This window comes from Eriocheir sinensis, chromosome 26 (assembly GCF_024679095.1).
Source record: "Eriocheir sinensis breed Jianghai 21 chromosome 26, ASM2467909v1, whole genome shotgun sequence".
Taxonomy (NCBI): domain Eukaryota; kingdom Metazoa; phylum Arthropoda; class Malacostraca; order Decapoda; family Varunidae; genus Eriocheir; species Eriocheir sinensis.
In genome coordinates this window covers 2,229,550-2,239,064 of record NC_066534.1, presented here as the reverse complement: position 1 = coordinate 2,239,064, position 9,515 = coordinate 2,229,550, and the positions used below count along the sequence as shown (strand labels likewise).

Genomic DNA, 9,515 nt, shown 5'->3' with positions numbered 1-9,515 from the left:
TCTCTCTCTCTCTCTCTCTCTCTCTAATATTTACTGAAGAAGAAATGGAAGGACTCGGTGGCAGCTGATTCCATGTAATCCCGCGTAAGTTGAAGGACGGATCACCTAGCCTGGACCATAGAGTCTGTGTGGTCTGCATATCTACGTCAATCTACGTCAATCTATGTAAATCTATGTAAATCTCTCTGTGTCTGCCTTGGGCGTGACTTGAAGAGCCAATGCTGTGGTGTGGTGTGGCAGCAGGCTACGTGGTGAGGCCGCTGGAAGGGTCAGGGGAAGAGCTGTTGTATATTAGGGCGAAGCAGGACTCAAGTTCCGGACGTGATATTATTAGGTTACAGGTAACTTGGGAGGTGAAATAGTCCCGGTGTGTGTGTGTGTGTGTGTGTGTGTGTGTGTGTGTGTCGTTTATCCCCCACGAGTCCTGGTGTTGATTACTCATATTTTTGATAACACACACACACACACACACACACACACACACACACACACACAGCAAAGGGTTATGAAGGCAAGGGGTCACATTCTTAAACATTTCGGCGCCCAAGCGCATGTTTGACAAGGCTTTTGAAGGAGTTTTGGGCATTTCCGGAAGTAGTTTTATTACCCTTCTCGTGGTTTGACCTTTCTTCTGCACCGTGAACCTAAAAAGAACATACATTAGAACCCAAATGACCTCCTTTTTGGTCTCGGGAAATAGTTACCATGAGGCGTGGCAGCGTCTGACAGCAAGGCCTCACGGTGGGCTGGGCGGCGCTGGTGAGAAAAGCCTGAAGCACACACTTGGGTACGTCCGTTCTCTTCCGCCATACGCCAAGGCCTTACTACAGCCGTCCCTCAAATAGTACGGTTTCCAATAGCACGGTTTTGGTTTTATACGGACTGTCATGGAAGAGTTTTTTAGGATTTTTAAATTTCCCATATTGTCAGACGTTTGCGCCTCCCACATCAGCTGTTTCCAGAGGTCATAAAGGAGATCAGTCGGGTTCTAATGAGAGTATTTTTTAGGTTCATGGTACAGGAGAAAGGCCAACCTGCCACCTGGGTCATAAAACTACCCGTGGAGATGTCCCAAACGCCTACGAGAGTCTTGTCCAACTCTACGGTACCTTACAGAATACTATGAGCCGTTCGGAATCTATAGTCATCACTCTCTCTCTCTCTCTCTCTCTCTCTCTCTCTCTCTCTCTCTCTCTCTCTCGTGAATGTTTTATCATATTGGATTCGCAGATCATTAGTGAGTACCTTTTGATGTGCGCCGGGCGGGTCGAGCCAGGAGGAGGAGGAGGAGGAGGAGGAGGAGGAGGAAACAAGAGGAGAGAGAGGAAAAGCAAAAGGAGAGAGATTAAAGGAAGGGATTAAGGAAAGATTGAAATAGTAGTAGTAGTAGTAGTAGTAGTAGTAAGGGGGAGTTTAAACTACACTGTGGCCCACACACACACACACACACACACACACACACACACACACACACATTCAATAAGGCTTTGGTGGGGGTAGTGTCAGTATGTCCATGGCTATTTCTATGAGCCTAATGATAGTCTGACAAAGCCTCTTCTGCACCATATGAAACAAGAGAGGGTTGTATGATTGGTTTGTGAGCTCTGCCCCGCACCTCAGGGGATGTGCGTACATCTCTGGGTGGTCAGTAGAGAGAAGAGGTAGACCAGACTGACCCAGCGAAGCCTAGGTCCTGTCATTACTTAACCCGGTGGTAGCAGCGGGGATCATGTTTCTTAATGGTCCCTCCAAGCGAGAAAAATGAGAAAAAATCACCCCTCACACAAACCATTTCATAATATATATCAAAGCATTTGTGATCAGATTATGTATCATCTATTTTGGGGGGTTTATATCGTGGCACAAATTTGTCCCTACGGTAAAGCCACAAGTCGCTGCTACACGGTAAAGCCACAAATTTGTCCCGTTGCTACACGGTAAAGCCACAAATTTGTCCCGTTGCTGCTACACGGTAAAGCCACAAATTTGTCCCGTTGCTGCTACACGGTAAAGCCACAAATTTGTCCCGTTGCTGCTACACGGTAAAGCCACAAATTTGTCCCGTTGCTGCTACACGGTAAAGCCACAAATTTGTCCCGTTGCTGCTACACGGTAAAGCCACAAATTTGTCCCGTTGCTGCTACACGGTAAGGCCACAAAATTATCGGGTTAATAAGGACTCTTACCTTCATTCCCTGGAGGACTTGTGAAGGCCTGTGAAGACTTGAAAACCTCCCTACAGCAACACCTTCACAGCTGACATGACGATGCTGCAGCAGGGAAAGAAGGGACAGTTATCAGCACGAGGAAGCTCACTACATTTGAAATACTAATTGTGGGAAAAGTGTGAGAAATTAACACTAAATGGTGGCCTACTTAAGATACCAAGGATGGCCGGAGTGATAGAAACATGACAATGGCCTAACTCTAAACCTCTACTGAAGCAGGATGGCTAGCTAACAGGACCACTGAAGGAACAGTCCAGTAGTGATGGTTACATGTTTCTTCATTCAAGTTCCTGAGATGTCCAAATCTATGCTCCAGCAAAATATATATTTCAGATATTTTCTCCTAATGTTCAAGTGCCCTAAGAGTTATTTAGGTTTTCATCAACGTTAATTTTTGCAATGTGATCCATGCAGTCTGCACATGTACTTTGGGCAGGTCAGACCCACACCTTGCTGCATCACAGGCCTGCAAAAAGTTACAGTAATGCTGGAAATGCCTTCAAATATGAACTGTTGTCAACTTCTCTAGAGTTCATATATATACGTATACATATATATATATATATATATATATATATATATATATATATATATATATATATATATATATATATATATATATATATATATATATATATATATATATATATATTATATATAATTGGTGCATAAGAAATAAAATCTTCCAGCCTCAAACTCCTTGGTACAACAGTGAGATCCAAGTAGTATTTTGTAAACTTGAATAAATGAGATGCCATCCACATGAGTGAGCATTGCATCAATACTTCCATGCAGCCAATTTGTCCAAGGCAACAGTCAAATACCTGCAACAAACAAATGCAAGGCAAGTCAAACACACGACTTGGTTACAGAACAAAAAATAAGATGTGTGGAAGGTCAAGAAGATCAGTAAAGCTTAGGTCCAGAGATTCTCATATTGAAATAAATAATAAATAATGAAAGGTGAGGCACACACCAGACCCTGCCATCTTTACTACAACATTACTTATTGGCACACACCAGACCCTGCCATCTTTACTACAACATTACTTATTGGCACACACCAGACCCTGCCATCTTTAGTGTCAAGTCACTGAAGCTTCTGGAGTGTTCTGGCAGCAATGTTCGGTGTGTGGGGAGGAAACAAGACAAACAAAAAAGAATACAATGTCTATGTCAGTGTTTAGCCATAAGGAAAGCATTCTGCATGTTTGGGTAATGTTTTTTTCCTTCTAAATTCAGCCCATAGCTACAGACATCTAAACAACTACACTGCACTCAACAAAAACTTGAGTGCCTTCATTAAAGCTCGGCACCAAAAGTTGAACATCATTTTGTATAACTTTTCTATTACCAACTAAACCCAATTAGTAGAAAAAAATATTAGGAATGAGCAAATAATTGATTTTTGCAAACTGTTCTTTATACTTCAATGAAATAATTATAACCAAAAAGCTGAATTAATCCTGAGAAAGTATTTTGTGAGTTATTCTATAACTAATTCTATATTTGAACTTAATGTAATGAAACCCATTTCTAATGATACCACATAATCTATCAAACATTAAGCATTTTACTAAGCACTTTTATAACGGAATCTTAGTAAAAATACATTTACAATAACTCTGCAAACCATCCCCCAGCTGCCACACCTCTGCCTCAACACACCTGGGCCATAGCTGGGCGTTATCGCGATACTTTATTGCTGATAACAAAATCGGGTTATCGGCCATCCGCTACTTATTTAAATGTATATCGATATCTTCATTACTTTTGTAAGCAAACTAGCGATAATCGCTACTTTTTCCGCCTCTCAGAAGAAAAAAAAACGTTGTCTCCTCCCTACTGCGCATGTGTGGTCCTGGCGCCCGGTGTTGTATGAAAAAAATTTCGGGGTATGAAATATCTTCGGTGAAGAGATTTCATATTTAGATCATTAACATTAAAACACTAGGTTATTTTTTATGCTACTCAAAAATCAATATATCAAAGAGAAAAATCATTTAACTTTGCCCAAAAAATGATTATTCACTGCCTCAAATTTGATATTCCATATTCGTTTGTGAGCATGCCATCGTATTGAAGGCACCCGGTGTTGTGTTATTTGGTGTCCCATCGTCAAAAGCTGGCACTTTTGTTTACAAACACTAGTCTCTCGTGAACTACACATGTTCAGACCAGTAAGTGTAGCCCTGTACAGTCTCACAAAGCTTTTTAACACATTAAGAGTTGCTGGAAGGCTGAATCAGACATACAGTACCACCATCCTCGCTCTTTCTAGGACGACACTCTGTACATATAAATACAACTCGTACAGAGTGTCGTTCTAGAACCAGCGGGGATGGTGGTACTATATCTGATTCAGCCTTCCAGCAACTCCTAATTACGGTTAAAAGCTTTGTGAGACTACAGGTTCTGCTGGTCTGAGCAGTTCACGAGAGACCAGTGTTTGCAAACAAAACCAGCTTATGAATGTGGGGACGCCAAATAACACAACAGGTTCAGGGTTTCCAGTATTACCGTCCTTAGCTACGTGTCAACGTGTGGTTTTCAGGTTTTGTAAGTTTTCTAAAATACAGATAATAAAAATTTGAATTCATCTATGTTTTTTATTTGAAATATCAATATAGAGTCGTGTTAGCCCATCGGGCTTATCGCTAGCTAGTATCGGAATTGTGGATTAATATCGGGTATCGGTTATCGCCTATATTTGTATTTCCAGTTAACGAATATCGGTTATTACCAATAAGGTTTTCCATTATCAGTTATCGGGAATAAGGTTTTCTGTTATCGTGCCCAGCTATGACCTGGGCACACTTTTACACAATTAGTCACATTTTTTTTGAGTTATAGAAAAAAAATGGAAGGCTAATATTTTGTTAGGCTTTGTCTGAAGACCTTGCAAAATGCTTGGTCTGAAATTCAAATACAGGAAAATCACTTTGAATAGAAATCAAAAGGAAATGAAACAAGTCACTTCTGAAGACATTCCAAAAATTACAAACAGGGAAGGGATGCCTGATGGTGCCTTACCTCTGGTGGCTCCATGGGCCCTGGGGGAGGGATCCTGGCCGGGGTGGAGGAGGCGCCAGGGTCTGGTGCTGGCTCTCAAGATTACCCTCATCAACCTGCATGACGGCACCAGTTCAGTCTGTGCCTCTGGGTACAAATTGCATCTTTTGCCACTTTAATCCTACTAAAGCCTAACACTAGAGCTTCAAAATCTACCAACACTCAACCTATAAAAATAAATCCATAAAAATGTCCACGGTGAATCACAAGGTTACGGCTAACGCAACACACCTTCACACAGGACAAAATGACATCTTTTCTAGCTCTGAAACAACTTGAAGGAGATGTTTTCTTTTTAAAGTATTTGAATAATTCATTTTTGGGTGAGTGTTAATAATGAATGAATCTGAATGAAATATAATACAGCACATCTTCATCACCTTCTGGTCCTGAGTGGGTTCACCAGCTGTACTGTCATCACCTCCTGGTCCTGAGTGGGTTCACCAGCTGTACTGTCACACAGGGGTGCTTGGAGGAGGCTCCAGTCCTTCACCAACTGGTTCATAATCGTGTATAGCCTGTTCCAACACACAGTGACTCAGACACACAGGAAAACACATGTAAGCCTCATTTAACATCAATATTTAACAGTCCATATCCAATTTCAATGACTATCTTTTTGAGTGAGGTACAAAGTATGTTCTACAATACACCTCTGGAAAGGTCACAGTGATTCTTTAATGATGCTAAATGACAGCTTGATGCACAAACACCAACAATGACATCGGGCAAACAAGACAAAACATGGATACCACACTAACTCACACACCCGGAGAAGCAACACATGAGCAGACGTGTCTTTAATTTGTTGAGTTACCAGTGATCAGAGGTGACTGATGTGTTGTAGAGTGTGTCTAGGAAAGCCTGAAGGGACTTGTGAAGGCCTCAGTGCTGATGTATGCACAACTCTGGGTGACCATGTTTGCCGTGGTGCCGAGGGAAGGAGAAGGACTGTAAGCTGCTGCAGGGACAGGCTTTGTCAATGGAGCCAGATAGAAATAACAAATTCAATGCAAATAAAAGCAATGGATAGAAAAGGCAGGAAAAAGGTGCTTGAAGGATATAAAAAAAAAGATTTCTGTATATTAATGCACCGAGGTGGCCTGGACAGGGAAATAAACCAGTCCAAATCCTAAAATTAATGTAAAGACAAGTTTGACAGAGTGAGACACACAGACAGAACCCTGTGAGTGCAACTCATTTCCTGTTTACCACAACCAGGAATATAAACAAGTATACACACACACACACACCTCATTGATGTCAGCATCCCTGTACTCCTTGGCAGGCTCCAGGGAGTCCTCCTCCAGGGGTGGTCCAGCGTGAAGGAGGGAGCCTGGGAGAGGTGTCTCGTCAAGCTTTGAAGCAATCCCAAAAACGTGAGCATTCCCCTGTTTGAGACAGGGAATCAGTGACCTCCATGAGACGCTGAACACTACGGACATGCTTAAGCTGAGTCCAGACACTGTAGGCTACGTGTCGTTAATTTTGCCAATTTTTATGAAACTGATTTGATGCATGACCATCATATAAGTTTTGCATATATACACTTACATCCACTATGCTGTTCAAGTGGCTTTGTTCAATATATACAAATGTTTATCTAAAATAATAATATAAGAAACTGTTGTGCTGGAAATGTCTTCAGCCAGACACAATGATCATTTTGTAAACTGAGAGCCAGCTGGTGCACATACATCATGCATGACACACACACACAAAGACATAAATAAACATAGCTTCCCGCAAAGAAATATAGAGGTTTGGAACAGACTAAGTGAGGATGTAGTATTGGCGAGAAGTGTGCAAAGCTTTAAGGAAAAGTTGGATAAATGTAGATACGGATATGGGACCACACCAGTGTAAAGCCAGGCCTGTAAAACTACAACAAGGTAAATACAACAACTAGCTAAATACACACACACACACACACACACACACACACACACATTTTTTTCACAACAATTTGACTCAATCAATATTCATGATTTCACTATAATGCTTGCTCAAGGGAATGCAAATTTGTCGAGTTCTTCAAACAATAAATTTCTAAGCGCATTCTACATTAATCTCACTATGTTACTGTTGGATATATTATTTTTTTTAAAAAAAGATTTTTTAGAGGCATGAGCGACGGCCGAAGAGAAAGGAATGCATGAGACTGGTGTCTATTAATGGTTAAGGTGGTGAGGAAAAGAGGAAAGTAATGATTGAAAATTTTGTAAATGGTAGAGTGGATGTGTTGGGAGTGACTGAAACACATAGTTGAGGAACTGGTGTGAGTGATGGCAGGGGAGGGGGTGCCTGGGGGGTTGTATGGACGGGGATGGATGAGAAGTATGGAGGCAGGAGTAAGGAAGTGTTGTGATGTCTGAAAGAGTGTGGAGACTGATTATGGTTGGAAGGGATCAAGAATTGTGTGGCTGAAAGGAAAAGTAGGTTTAGAAAAGTATGCATGGGTGTGTATTTATGCACCAGTAAATGTGAGGAGTAAAAAAGGACTGAGAGAAAGGGAAGCTTTTTGGGAGGAAGTGAATGCATGTTTGAACAGTTTTGAGAAAGAAAGGAAACTTATTATGATGGGAGATATGAATGTGTGATGAATGTGTGATGGATGTGGTGGGAAAATGGGGGAGGCTCGTGGTTCAAAGTGCCTTTTCTCTGAGGTCCAGGCCAGTCTGGGAAGGCTGCGTGGCACTGACCTGAGGTGTCACAGGCTGACCTGAGGGTGTGGAGCCTGGCTGGGGCTGCCTTGCGGCTGGTGTGGGGGAGTGTAGCCGTGGCAGGAAGTGTTCTGGTGTGTGGGGCGCCGCGCCTGGCCAGCGTGGGGCTGAGGGTGTCACACGCGGCCTGATTGTTTACATGTAGATCCTGATGATGATGATGATGATGTTCTTGCCTTTGTCTTTGCAACGGCGTCTCCGATACTTCTTCAAAGATTTGTCGCCTAGTATCACTAGGGGACAACGGGCCCTTGTCCGAAGACGGCGGCCGTCAGGAGGGAAAACATTGCTCCCTCCTTGCACGGGGGAGCACCGGCCATTGCTGGAGGCAGGACGTGCCGACAGACCGACTCTATTGGCGATCGAAATCGATCTAGCCGAGCAAGTCTGCCTGTCGACGAGGACTGGCGTACGCAAGGACACCCCAAAAGGCTACTACTGCCATATCTCAAAACCACAATGAGTTTGGTCCATTAGCCTAATATTGTAGAAATACTTGAAGTAAACGAGTTTTATCTTAAGTAGTATAAATTGATTGATTGTTCATTGTTGCGTTTAACAACAAAGGAGAAGGGAGGAACATGCCATCCCAGGCATTGCATCGTGTGATTATTAGTCTCTTCCATTTAGTAGTAGTAGTAGTCGGTCGGGAGTTTTGCCTTTGTAACGGCACTCCCTGACGTGTCTACTGTCTGGGTCTATTGTTTTCCTTTTTCTTTCATTCTTTTTTCTCTTATTGTCCAAAACTTGTGTACTGTTGTTTTCGTTTGTTCGGTGTGTTCATTTTCAAATAAAAATGTTCCAATGTTGCAGCCTCACGCACTTTATGCTTTCCTCTGCACAGGCCGGGCAAAGGAAGTGTCGCAGGTCTTCGTGTTCAGCTTCACACATGTCACACTTGGTTTCCTCTTGCCGGTGTCTGTTTCTGTCTTTTAGTTGCATGTTGTTTGTCCTGCATCTGAATAGCACTTCTGAGGCTTGGTTGTTGGTGTACCTCCTCTTGCCCTCCCAACTCCTGTCTCCATTTTCTATATATCTTAAGGCTCGCTTTCTCATTCATTTGCCTCTTCCACTCTCTTGTATCCAGCTCTCTCATTCTCTGCTTTATACTCTCCTTTGTCTCATTCCTCACACTCACACTCAGTCCCTCAGTTGCTCTCAGTTCATTCAACAAATCCTTCACCCACCTACTTTGTCTCTTCTCTATCGTCTCCTCTCCCACCCTTCTCACCAAATCGTTTCCTTCCACAAGAACATACCTTAAGTACTTCCACTGTCCCTCCCTTATCCTGTTTTTAACACTGGAGCTTCCTATCTCCCCCCTGAGTGCTGCTTCCTGTGCATACATTGGTGCCCTCAAAATCTTCCTGTACACCCCATTCTCTATCCTCTGCAACTTTTTGATGTCTGTCTTTGTGATGTTTATTATATTTACCCCGTACAGGATGGATGGCAGCGCAACATTTTTCCAATATGTCTTTCCTATTAACAT

The 9,515-nt window shown here is 42.5% G+C and overlaps 1 long non-coding RNA gene across 2 annotated transcripts in view; it reads right to left on the bottom strand.

Annotated features, from left to right (window-relative positions):
• Positions 1–8,449, bottom strand: part of LOC127003698 (uncharacterized) — an 11,561-nt gene extending 3,112 nt beyond the window's left edge. Inside the window, exons 1-4 of one of the 2 annotated variants that reach the window (XR_007757344.1) lie at positions 8,023–8,449; positions 6,554–6,636; positions 5,262–5,356; positions 2,187–2,270 (exon numbers count right to left, since the gene is read on the bottom strand). This is a non-coding gene — a long non-coding RNA (uncharacterized LOC127003698). Of the gene's footprint in view, positions 1–2,186; positions 2,271–5,261; positions 5,357–6,553; positions 6,692–8,022 lie in introns of both variants that reach the window. The other variant, XR_007757343.1, reaches the window with a different exon arrangement.
• Between the last annotated feature and the right edge of the window lie 1,066 nt (positions 8,450–9,515).